Source organism: Nycticebus coucang, chromosome 13, assembly GCF_027406575.1.
Source record: "Nycticebus coucang isolate mNycCou1 chromosome 13, mNycCou1.pri, whole genome shotgun sequence".
Lineage (NCBI taxonomy): Eukaryota > Metazoa > Chordata > Mammalia > Primates > Lorisidae > Nycticebus > Nycticebus coucang.
In genome coordinates this window covers 91,506,902-91,519,766 of record NC_069792.1, presented here as the reverse complement: position 1 = coordinate 91,519,766, position 12,865 = coordinate 91,506,902, and the positions used below count along the sequence as shown (strand labels likewise).

Sequence of the window (12,865 nt, the reverse complement as noted above, 5' to 3'; positions counted from 1 at the left end):
TGGGTAGACATCAACAGGATCCTAGCAGTAACGAGAAGAGCTTAGCAGACATGTGCAGAGATGAGATGTGTGTGCTGCAGTGGCAGCTGGTGCGGGCTGGGGAGGAAGGGTGGTGACAGATGGACAGTAGCAGCCAGAGCACAGAGGACCTTCTCAGCCAGGTTACAGGGCTGCATTTTATCCTAAAGGCAAGAGGAAAGCATTAAAAGGCTGTCACCAGGGTTGGCTTCATGGGTATGTGGCAAGTGCTTTGACTTTTCTTAGCATATCTGACAAATGGAGGTTTGGTCAAAGGAGGAGGAGTTACTGGTACTGAGGACTCTGGAACCAGACCACATTTGCCTTTAAAGTAAGAGCTCAGTATTGTCAGAACTCCCCTTGGGGTCCCAAATTAGTTGCAGAGCCAAAGTGTCACATCCTCACACAACCACAACCAAGGCAGTGACAAGAAAATGCACAAACTGAATTCCCTCATATTCAGGGGGTGCCAAAAAAAGTATGTACAATTTAAGAAAGGAAAAAGCTATTAAAATTATAACTCTAAATATATACCAATAACAGAAGTCAAACATGACTTGAGTACTACAAATTTAATATATTTTTTTTCTTTCTTAAAATATGTATGCTACATACATTTTGGGCACCCTCTGTGCATATAAATATGTGTGTGTGTGTATTACTATATATATTACTCTCTCTATATATATGTATATATGTGTGTGTGTGTGTGCTGCCCTCAAAATATCAGACTTAACTAATCTAGGGTAGAGCATGGGCTTTTGAAAGCTCCTCCCATGTGCTGAATGTACAGCTGGTCTTGAAAAATCACTGCATTTGGAGCAAGTTCTTTAAGGTGGGGTGCAAGCAGGGAAAAATCATTATAACAGAAACTTTCTCAAAATGTAGCTTCACATCTTTTTTTCATTTCAAAGTCCCACTTGGATCATAGTAAAAGATATTTTCATAGACAACCCCATTTTCCCAAAGGAAACTGACTAGGGAAAATCATATCCTCCCAGAAGTTAATATGAAAATCCCTTGATGAAAACCATATTTTGTTGAAAGAATGCTTTGACGAGCAGCTGGCAAGGGGAGTACAGCCTCCCAAAATGGAAGATAAGCAAGAAAGATGGTCACTCAACAGTCTTTGCAAACAGAATGCTGTTGGTGAGCTGCAGTGCCCTCTGCAGGAGTGCCTTCACATTGTCTTGCAGCGAAGGAGCAGCAAAAGCCCTTCAGGAGGGCACAGCAGGAGACAAAAACACTTGGAGACCTTCTCTCTCCTTTTAGGCCATATCTAATATAATTCTAAATATTATCTAGCCAGGAATCCCTTCCCTACATTAGGGCACTGCCCTGGCTCTGCACAGGTCACTTTGGTGATGTAGCTAGGTTCAGGAGAATTCTGCCTGCGTCCAAGCCTCTGTAAAACTGCCAGATTACCATTCCAGTAATAACCAACAAGGCTAGGAGTCCTTCAAATCCTTTGAGTATATTTCCATCTACAAAAATTATGTGCTCGTAATGACAGCAGCCTATGGAGAGGCATGTGGAGGCCTTTATCATATATATATATTTTTTTGAAAGAGTCTCACTTTGTCACCCTTGAGTTCTCTGGTGTCATACCTCAAATTCTTGGGCTCACATGATTCTCTTGCCTCAGCCTCCCAAGTAGCTGGGACTACAGGCCCCACCACAACACCTCAGTATTTTTTTTAGAGACGGAGTCTCACTCTTGCTCAGGCTGGTCTTGAATTCCTGAGCTCAAGTGATCCTCCTGCCTCAGACTTCCAGAGTGCGGGGATTACAGGCATGAGCCACCATGCCCGGATTATCATATCTTAAGAAAAATATTCATGGCTTGGCACCTATAGCTCAGCGGCTGGGGCACTGGCCACATATACCACAGGGCTGGCAGGTTCAAACCCAGGCCCGGGCCTGCCAAACCATGACAACAACAGCAACAACAACAAAATACCCAGGCATTGTGGCAGGCACCTGTAGCCCCAGCTACTTGGGAGGCTGAGGCAAGAGAAACCTTTAAGCCCAACAATTGGAGGTTGCTGTGAGGCACTCCAGCACCACCATGGCACTCTACCAAGGGTGACATAGTGAGACTCTGTCTCAAAAGAAAAGAAAGGAAAATATATTTGATTGAAACATCTTTTTATCCCAACTTTTTATCCCATGTTCTCATGGAAAGGAAAAGTATTTGAAAGCAATTTCACAATTCTCATGCCCCATTTAACAGAATTCTCTGAAAGTCTCCTATAACTCCAAAAAGATAGGAGATAACAGGGTGAAATGAAAATGTATGGTACTTTCCTATGAGGTGTCTCATGGAAGCCAGACCCTTGCCCACCCCTAATCTCAAGTAGGTAGATGGATAAATAGATTGTTAATGTCTGTGCTGTTTCCCTGTCCTCTGTAGAAATGTAAAAGTTGTATCCTTTAGGGACTATGAAGATAGGAGCCAGAGCTCCCCTTTGGTAAACGGAAAAAGCTACAGATGGATCCTGACTGTTAATGTGGCCACTTGGGAGTTTTGTCCTGGAAACTAGAATAAATTATAATACTGTTTTGACTGGTATCAAGGAAGGGAAGTACTGTATCTGGCACTCATACAGCTGGCGGGCTCTCCGACTCATCGGGAGTATGCACCTTATCCTCTCAATCAGTAGGTCCATCAGCAAATGCCTGTTGAGTCCTGCCACATGTCAGGCACTGTGCTAAGCCAGGGAAACACAATGACAGACATGTCACCTGTGGGAGAAGGTGTCATTGCCCATAGGAGGCCTTTAGGGAGAGCTCTTGGATTCATTCCCTACAAAATGAGAAAATCGGGTCAGACATCTCTGAAGTCTCTGTCAGTTCTGAAAAATCTGTGATTTACAGCCATATAAAAGTCAAGATTAAGCAGCAAAACTTTCTATAGACATTCCATAGGAGTTTGTAACTTCACCTTGAGCAAAAGATAATCTTCAGAGATGACACTAGAAAAGAAATGAGCATCTATAATCAAAATGCCTTAAGACACTTAGAACATAAACATTTCTCTTTCTGGAGAAGAGCTTACCCATCTTGACCATTTTATCCAATTTAAGGAATCCTTTCTGGAGTTTTGGAATTAACAATGAGATGTGAAATTTGGATAGGTCAAAATGACTCAAGAATGTTCTCTTCTGTTGGTTTATTAAGAGCTGCTTTTATTTCATCAGGATAAGACAATCCAGTGCATATTTTTTTAACTGCATGAGTCAGAGTCTATTAATACCCAAACAACTCCTTGATTATAATGTAGGTGACTTGAGTCCAGCATTAGTTCTTCTAGTTAGCAAAAATCATGGTACAGAGGAATAAACAGGAACTCTGGAATTAAGCAAACCTTGATTGCCATTGGCCCAGACTTTTGAGCATTTCCAGGCCTACTGTCAAGTATTGCACTCTTAGGAAGGTCTGGTGGGCAATATTTACACTTTAGTGTATCTATATACACTAAAGAGAATCCCATCTACATAGCTTTAGCAAATAGTCAATAATCTTAGCCAACTATCATTTACACAAGATGCAATTTTTTATTCAGCCCCAAAGTTACTTGTTTCAATTTTAAAACTCAACAGAAGCTATAAAGTCTAGAAATGTACGTATTAGATTACATGTACATGTACCATAACATTAAGTCAATAAACCATTTATTGACTGGTGTCCTAAGACTTTATGGGCATCCTCTTTATTTGCTGTCAGAAATGGATCCTTGTACAAGGTATTGTTTTCCCCTCTTTAGGGTCCCTGCTTGTCCCTCAAAGAGGTAAGATCCCAACACCAATCCCCAGAGTACAGAAAGACAATGAGGACCCAGTGCTCCGATGATTAGTTGGTATTTGGATCTTTGGTCACTATACCCTAGCAACTTCAGTAGTTTCCTTGTTTGGGTGAGATTTATAATTTTTGAAGAAATAGCAAACACTCAAATGACCTGGTCCCTTATTCACTGACCAGTCCAAATATATGATGGAAATTCTCTTCCCATCACAGACATGTGAGGACCAGGTATCAAAATCAGGGAAATCCAGCACTTCCTGCTGCTGGTTGGAGCCTTGGCAGATTTCAAAGTGGGTGAGGAGGAACAAGGTGGTGAGGAAGGACTCTGCAGCAGCTGTTCTGCTGCAGAAACATCAATTTTAACAACAAACATATTCCACATGTGAAAATGTATGCATAGGACCTAAGAAAACCAGGTGAGAGATCACAGTACCTGCCAATAGCACAAAAATAAGAAAAAAATGCCTGGAAGAGGGAATAAAGGCCCTACCTCAGCTCTCCCCAGTCCTAGGAAGCACAGCATAGAAAGAGTTCCATCCACTTGTGGGAAAGAGAAGGAAGTGAGCACAGGGCTTTGCATTTACCACAACACCAGGCCTGCCAGAGTAAAACCTAGCACTGGGAAGACCCTCATGGCCCATATTCCAGGCTGGTATCCAGGGACTTAGCCTCTAGTCCTGCCCTGGTAGGTGAGGCCACTCAGCCCAGGCTACAGGCTTGTTTGGCCAAGTCATTCTCAGGCCTGTACTTCTCCTGGGTTGACATCAGCAGACCAGGGCTCCTCACAGCCTTCAGCAGCAAGCAGACCCAGTGGCCTGGGCTTCTGGCCTGCCCAGTATCAAGCCTACTCAAGTGGGCTCTGGCAGTATCACATTGGCTGTGGCTGCCCAGGCTTCTGGCATACCCAGCATCACACCTGCCAGGGGTATTTCCAGAAATCCAGTCCATGAGGACTGAAATAAGAACCCACTTCTTCAAATATGCAGACATCAGTGCACAACTATAAGGATGAATAAAATCAGGAAAATATGACATCACCAGAGACAAAATAAGGTACCAGTGTATGAACCGCCTGACAAAGAATTCCAACTCACTGCTCTAAGGAAGCTCAGGAAGCATCAAGAAAATGCAGAGGAACAATTCAGTGAAATGGGAAAACCAGAAAGAGATCAGAACAAGAAATTTAATGGATTGAAATAATTTTAAAAGTGAAAGAGAGACCTAGAGCTTAAATATACAATAAACAAATGCAATCGAAAACATGAGCAGCATAATTGGTCAGGCAGAAGAAAAAAAAATGTGAACACAAAGACTGTTTATACTTATACAAGTCAAAAAGAAAAGAGTAAAAGAGAATAAAGAAAGCTACCAAGATTTATGGGACAAGATAAAAAAAGCAAATAATCAACTCATTGTAGTTGTAGAAGAAGAGAAAGATAAACGAGTAAGAAGTTAAATAGTAGCAGAAAACTACTGGAGAAAGATATAACTATGCAAGTACAGGAAGGTTAAAGGTCTCTGATCAGATCCAATCTAAATACGCTACCTAAAGAAATATAATCAAACTGCCAAAAGACAAAATGTGAACACAAAGACTGTTTATACTTATACAAGTCAAAAAGAAAAGAGTACAACAAAGGAGGCAGTCAACATAATGAAGAGAACCTACAGAATGAGAGAAAATGCCTGAAAACTATACATGTGATAAAGGGTTACTATGCAAAATATATAAGGAACTCAATTCAACATCAAGAAAACAAATAACCTATTTAAAAAATGGGCAAAGGACCTGAATAGACATTTCTCAAAAGAAGACATACAGATGGCAAACAGGTATAAAATAAAATGCCCAACATGACTAAGCATCTGGGAAATACAATTAGAACCACAATGAGATATGACCTCATACCTATTAGAGTGGCTATTATCAGAAAGACGAACGATAACAAATGTTAGCAAGGATGTGATGGAAAGAAACCTTCACACACTGTCTGTAGAAATGCAAATTAATACAGCCATTATGGAAAGCAGTGGCGATTCCTCAGAACCACCACATGTTCCAACAATCTCATTACTGGGTATATATCCAAAGGAAATGACATCCATGTTGAAAATGTGTACACATGGGTGATATGTGTGTATGTGTGTGTGCGTGTGTATATGTGATGTGTGTGTTCAGCCCTGAAGGAGGCCTTGGTGGTTCCTACAATTCTAAAAGCAAACAATGGGATTAGTGTCAAACATGCTGGGGCTAAAGCCCACAAGGGAGGGGAAGTCACTGACTCCTGAATTAGAGAAGAGACATTGTCGGATCTGGATGTCAGAAAAATAACTGTGGAATTGGATGACTCTCTCTCCAGTTGAAACAGCAAGAGAGGAAGCAGAGGCCGAGGGGAAGGAAACTGGTGGGAAATATTTTTGTACCAATCCAGGGGGAGAGAAGAAAGGACCTGAAATAGAGCAGCAGCTGTGACACAGAGAGGACAGGATGATAGTACTCCAAAGCTCAGACCCTGAGGATCACCCAAGAGACAACACATGACAGGGAAATTTTAATTAAATGAAGGATTTGTAATGATAGTAAACTTATTTTTCAACTGACAGGACTCCAAAAGGTTCAGAGAGCATTCCACTTTCTTAAAGTTATGGTTGGTTGCTAGATGTGATCATGGCAAATATTCCCAGGAAAAGTGACTCTTGACCATAAGGAGACTTACCGGGAACATGCCAAGTGAGGAAGAGGCAGGGAACAGACTGGGTCTGCCATTGCCAGTCACAACCTCCCTGCTCCTTCCTGTTAGGTGGTATGTGGCTATGAGCAGGGACTTGACTTAGAGCCTCCATGGCCTCTTCTGTAAAAGAGTGTTCTTTTGAAAATTCAAATAAGTAATCTGTGTGTTATCACAGATCACCACAGAAATATTTTTAATAGATTCTTGCAAGTAGAGCCGAGTTTGGATGCTGGAAAAGTTGACTTAGTTAAGCTACACAAATCTATTTCTTAACTATGGCTTCTATTCTATGCTAGTAAAATAATGATAGTAGCTTCAGATTGTTGAACACTTACGATATGGCAAGTACTAAGATCAATGTTTTATATGCACTGACTCGTTAAGTCTTCATGACAATTATTGGAGAGAGGCAGCCGTGATAGACAAAGTATTGAAGAAGTTGGCTGCAGCATAGAGTAATCAGAATCGTCTAGAGCTGCCCTTCCGAATGAATGATGGTGATAAATAAACAGTACAGCTATATAGATTCATCCTGAGTAATGGAAGGTCTGGAAGTAGCTAACAGATCATACACTAGTCAGTGGCAGCACAAGGGCCCCAATAAGGAAACATCTAACTCCAAAGCTATTGGCCGTAATCATTATGGTATCCAACCTCCCAACTCCAGATTTGTGTTTTGCTTCTGGTGCCTGGAATCTGTCATCAATACCCAAAGGATGAGCATACAGCTTAGGAGATCCCGAATACATTAGCAGAACTGATGTTGAGGGAGTAAAATGTCAGTAAACATCCAAAAATAACAAGATAATGAACCCTAATCACTGCAGCTGCATCACTGCCCTCCATTTTCTCCCACTAAATTCCCTGTTTCTGAATAGGAATGCTAGGTGGGGTCTTCCCCCATTGCCTTTCCACTACCGGAAGCAGAAGTTCAATGTTGAAGGGAGTATGTGAGTTTGGCATTACCACCTGTGTGACCCTGGGGCCAGTGACTTAACTTCTCTGGGCTCCAGCTTCCTTCACTTTAAAATGAGAATAAAACACCCTAATGGAAGTTCTGTGAATATAGTATGATACACATGGTTTGTATGTTTGGGTTGCTGCTTATTTCTATAGAGTTCTTCAGCAGACGCTTGTTCAAAGGATGAATGAATGCGCTGTATATGCAGCAATGGGTGGTTGTGAAGATGAAATGAGATTAAGTAGATAAAAGGCCTGACACGGGAGAGGTAACAGGCATATTTTAAATGTCTCAGAGCCTCAGTTTCCTCATCTGTAAAATGGGAATTTATAGTCCTTACGGGTATCTGCCTCTCAGAATCACTGTGGCTGTCACAATCAAAGTGTGATTTGGGAAGCACTTTGTGAAATCACAACGTCCATGCTAGTATGAGCCCGGCGGCTTTCAAACATGTGGGAGAGCAGATAGACCCTGTAAGGTGGCCGGCGGCCTGATGTCCTCAGCAAATTCAGGAGATCTACAGAAGGAAAACTAAGACCACCAGAGAGACTGTGTTACCTGCATAACTCAGCTCACAGTGGTGTGGCTCTTTTTCTTTTTCTTTTCTTTTTTTTTTAGAGAGACAGGGTCTGACTCTGTCACCCATGCTGTAGTGCACAGTGGAAACATCATAGCTCACTGCCACCTAAAATTCCTGCATTCAAGCAATCCTCCTGCCTCAGCTTCACAAATAAGTGGGACCACACCCAATACCTCTGCACCCTACCATTATGCCTGGATAATTTTTTATTTTTATTTTTGTAGAGATGAGATCTCGAACTATTGTCCAGGCTGCTCTCAAACCCCTGGCCTCAAGTGATCCTCCCACTTCAGCCTCTCAAAATGCCAGGATAACAGGCATGAGCCACTATGCCCAACCCATGGATTTCTTCTTGTACCTTTTTTAAAAGAAGCCAGGGAGGATAGTAGAAATAGACCAGTGGGTTTAGGCTCTCATACTGGGGGTGAAATTCCAGCTCTTCCACCTCTAACTGCATGACCTAAAGTGATGTATTTCTTGTGACTCAGTTTCTTCATTTGTAAATGGTGCTGTAAATGATACGCTGGCTTGTTGTAAAGATTCGATTGCACATGTGCACAATCAGTCTCTGCAGGGAACACAGCTACATACATATCGACCTCCCTTGCCTTTCCTTTTTTCCTGTAATATTCAAGGGCACCATTTCTTCCAGGTAACTGAGTCTCCCTCAATTCTGCCTACACCATAAGTTAGACCCTCCTGTTTAGACCAGATTATGCCTGATACTTGCCCAGCTGATGTTTTATGTATCTTCATGATTTTATTTATGTTTTTATTAAATCATAGCTGTGTACATTAATGCAATCATGGGGTACAATGTTCTGGTTTTTATATATAATTTGAAATGTTTTCATCAAACTGGTCAACATAGCCTTTACTGCATTTTCTTAGTTATTGCGTTAAGACATTTATATTCTACACCTAGTAAATTTCACATGTACCCTTGTAAGATGCACGTAGCTGTGGTCCCACCAATTACTCTCCCTCCACACATCCTCCCCCACTCCCGTCCCTTCCCTCTCCCCTTTCCTCTTCTTCTTGGGCTATAATTGGGTTATAGCATTCATAAGAAAGCTATAAATTAGTTTCATAGTAAGACTGAGTACATTGGATACTTTTTCTTCCATTCTTGAGATACTTTTCTAAGAAGAATATGTTCTAGCTCCATCCCTGTAAAACCCTGTAAGAGGTAAAGGGTCCATCTTCCAGCTGATGTTTTAAATGGATTTGTTGAAGCTACTCCTATGTAAATAGAGTGTATGCAGGCACAGTTTTAGCTGGAAAGGGTAAGTAGAGTGACAAATTCATAAGATTTTTTTTTGAGGTATGATTCAACCTGTGGAACTGAAAGTTGCTATAACTAATACAAATTAGTAGTAGCTACTATTTTGAGTATTCAGTATGCACCAATATGCAGGCTAGATGTTTTACATACATTATTCTATGAAAATCTCAACCTCCCTATAAAGGACCGGCCCTTTCTTCACTGCACCTTAGAAAACCAAAAGTCTGCGAATAAAGCGACTAACCTGACATCCACATCCAGTTAAGCAGAGAAGCCAGAGTTCAGATTCAGGTCTGCTTCATGGCAGACTCTGTGTCTCTCTGGTGTTAGGAAAATATGAGTTCAGACAATTAAGTTTGTGAGCTCATCCTAGAAAAAGTGCTCCTGCCTCATTGCTGAATATCACTGGGGCCACTTTTGAAGTCCTCCCCTTGGCCATCTGCAGCCATAGTGATAATTCACCAGTGAGGTGTATAGCACTTTCTCCATGATGAATTCACAAACTTGATTGCCCAACCTTGTACTCCAGCTCTCACATCAGCAGGTGGTAGTGTCAGCATTGGAATTCCTAGAGCTGATCCCAGACCTGAGGAGTTGGATGTTCTTCATCTCCCAGCACCAAACGCTGCTCTACTGAAGCTAAGTCTCCTTATTCACTCATTTGTTTGACCGCGATGAGAGTCTAACTTGCAGATCAGTAGCTACTGTGCTCCCTGTCTTTCCCTGTCTTTCAACAATTTCAATAGGTTGATTAATTGGCTAAAATCAATCTTTTGAATCGTTTAAATGGAAAGAAAAATTCTACAATTCTTCATCTTTTGCCATATAACTACAGCACTCCTCCTTAGTAGTTCAACTTAAAGAAACAGTCTTTAATCCTTTGCATGTTAATTGTTGCTTTATTTGTCCCCAGCTATACGGAGCTATAAAATACTAATGAGGATAATTCAGTTATCTTTTATTTTTTTTATTAAATAATAGCTCTGTACATTAATGCTATCATGGGGCACCATACACTGGTTTTATAGACCGTTTGACACATTTTCATCACGCTGGTTAAAATAGCCTTCCTGGCATTTTCTTAGTTATTGTGTTAAGACCTTTACATTCTACATTTATTAAGTTTCACATGTACCCTTGTAAGATGGACCACAGGTGTAATCCCACCAATCACCCTCCCTCTGTCCATACTTCCCCCTTCCTCCCCTCCCTTTCCCCCCTCCCCCTATCCTTAGGTTATAACTGGGTCATAGCTTTCATGTGAAAGCCATAAATTAGTTTCATAGTAGGGCTGAGTACATTGGATACTTTTCCTTCCATTCTTGAGATACTTTACTAAGAAGAATATGTTCCAGCTCCATCCATGTAAACATGAAAGAGGTAAAGTCTCCATCTTTCTTTAAGGCTGCATAATATTCCATGGTGTACATACACCATAATTTATTAATCCATTCGTGGATCGATGGGCACTTGGGCTTTTTCCATGACTTAGCAATTGTGATTCGGGCTGCTGGTACAAATATCTTTGTTATGATGTGATTTTTGGTCTTCTGGGTATATGCCTAGTAGAGGAATTATAGGATTGAATGGCAGATCTATTTTTAGATCTTTAAGTGTTCTCCAAACATCTTTCCAAAAGGAATGTATTAATTTGCATTCCCGCCAGCAGTGTAGAAGTGTTCCCTTTTCTCCACATCCACACCAACATCTCTGGTCTTGGGATTTTGTGATATGGGCTAATCTTACTGGAGTTAGATGATATCTCAAAGTAGTTTTGATTTGCATTTCTCTGATGATTAAAGATGATGAGCATTTTTTCATGTCTGTAGGCCGTACACCTGTCTTCTTCAGAGAAGTTTCTCTTCAAGTCCCTTGCCCAGACTGCGATGGGATCACTTGTTCTTTTCTTGCTTATACGTTTGAGTTCTCTATGGATTCTGGTTATTAAACCTTTGTCGGAGACATAACCTGCAAACATCTTCTCCCATTCTGATGGCTGTTTGCTTGCTTTACTTACTGTGCTCTTGGCTGTGCAGAAGCTTTTTAGTTTGATCAGGTCCCAGTAGTGTATTTTTGAAGCTGCTCCAGAACCTCAGAGTGTATGGAGAAAACGGAGAAAGTACAAATGTTCAGAATGCAGATGATCTACAGTTATTTTCTCTTAATTTGTGGCTGTTTAGGACACCAAACATCCCCCAGGGTTCTGCTCTGGAAGAATTAAACAAGACTTATAACTCAGAGCAGCATTGCTCCCATTTTAGCTCAAGAATGCTCCAAGGTCCTCTCCATAAGGACTTACCTTGAAATACATGTTGTGTGTCTGGTACAACAGGGTAGCCTTTCCAAGAGGATCAATGTTTGTAAATTATTAATTATTTTTACATAGTTTTGTTCTTATCTTTTATTTAAGTAAAATCTCAGACATAACAAAAGGAAAGAAGAAGAAAAAGCAGTACGGTAAAGAAATTGGAAGCCTTCCTGTTAGGATTTTTGTTTTGTAGAGGAAAATAAAACATGTGAATGTCTTTTCATTAAGACGCTCCAGCGCATTCCCTGTATAATGTTAATTGCTTAATGACATTAGCACTGTGTGCTATTTAATAGTCCCTCGCAATTAGTTTGCAAAGCACTTTAACATTCATTATCTCCTTTGGGGCTCACAGCAGCTCTGTGAGTGAAGCAGTCAGGTACAGTCTTATTTTACATCTATGGATACTCAGGTTCAGATTAAGCTAATTTCCCAGGATCACATGCCAGGCACCATGCCTGTATTACAAGAATGTGGTATTTAAAAACACAAAAGTGCTGGCGTAGTCCTACCATCCTGATTACTATCTTCCTGGGCATAGAAAATGCTTTTTATTTTCCTAGGCCACAGATCCTTCACAAATGATAGGCAACAAAGTAGCACTTGGTATATGCCAAATGCTATCCTAAACTCTCTCCATTGGCGAAGTTTATTCATTTAATTTTTTTTATTTGACAATACTGTTATTATTAACGTTTCATAGCTGCAGAGATTGAAGCGTCTCTAGGAAAGTGGACTAACTTCCCTATGACCTACACAGGCGGTGAGTGACATCTGTCTGGCACTAGAGAACATATTAACCCTCACACCACAGGGATGTTATGAAATAGAGCCATAAGGAAGAGGTAAAGTGTGATTGACGATTATGCCATTCAGGGTGGTCTTGGTTATGCTGAAGTACAAATATCCCCCAAATTTTCAGAGGCTTACACTGACAAGGACTTACTTTTCTTTGGTATTTTGTATCCATTATGGGAGAAGGGAAGATGGCCGGATACCATTATACTCCATGCTGATTCAAGGACCCTGGTTAGGAAGGCTTCATCATGAGCTCCTTAACTGATGATGGATACAGAAGAGAAAAAAAATTTTTTTTAAGTGTGATTGATCAGGCTCCTAAAGCATCTGCTCAGAAGTGACACGCCTTACTTGTGCTCACATACAACAGCACACATGC

The 12,865-nt window shown here is 41.0% G+C and overlaps 1 protein-coding gene across 3 annotated transcripts in view; it reads left to right on the top strand.

The window, feature by feature from the left end:
* Window positions 1-12,865, top strand: part of ADCY8 (adenylate cyclase 8) — a 256,006-nt gene that overhangs the window by 120,082 nt on the left and 123,059 nt on the right. The window lies entirely within an intron of this gene.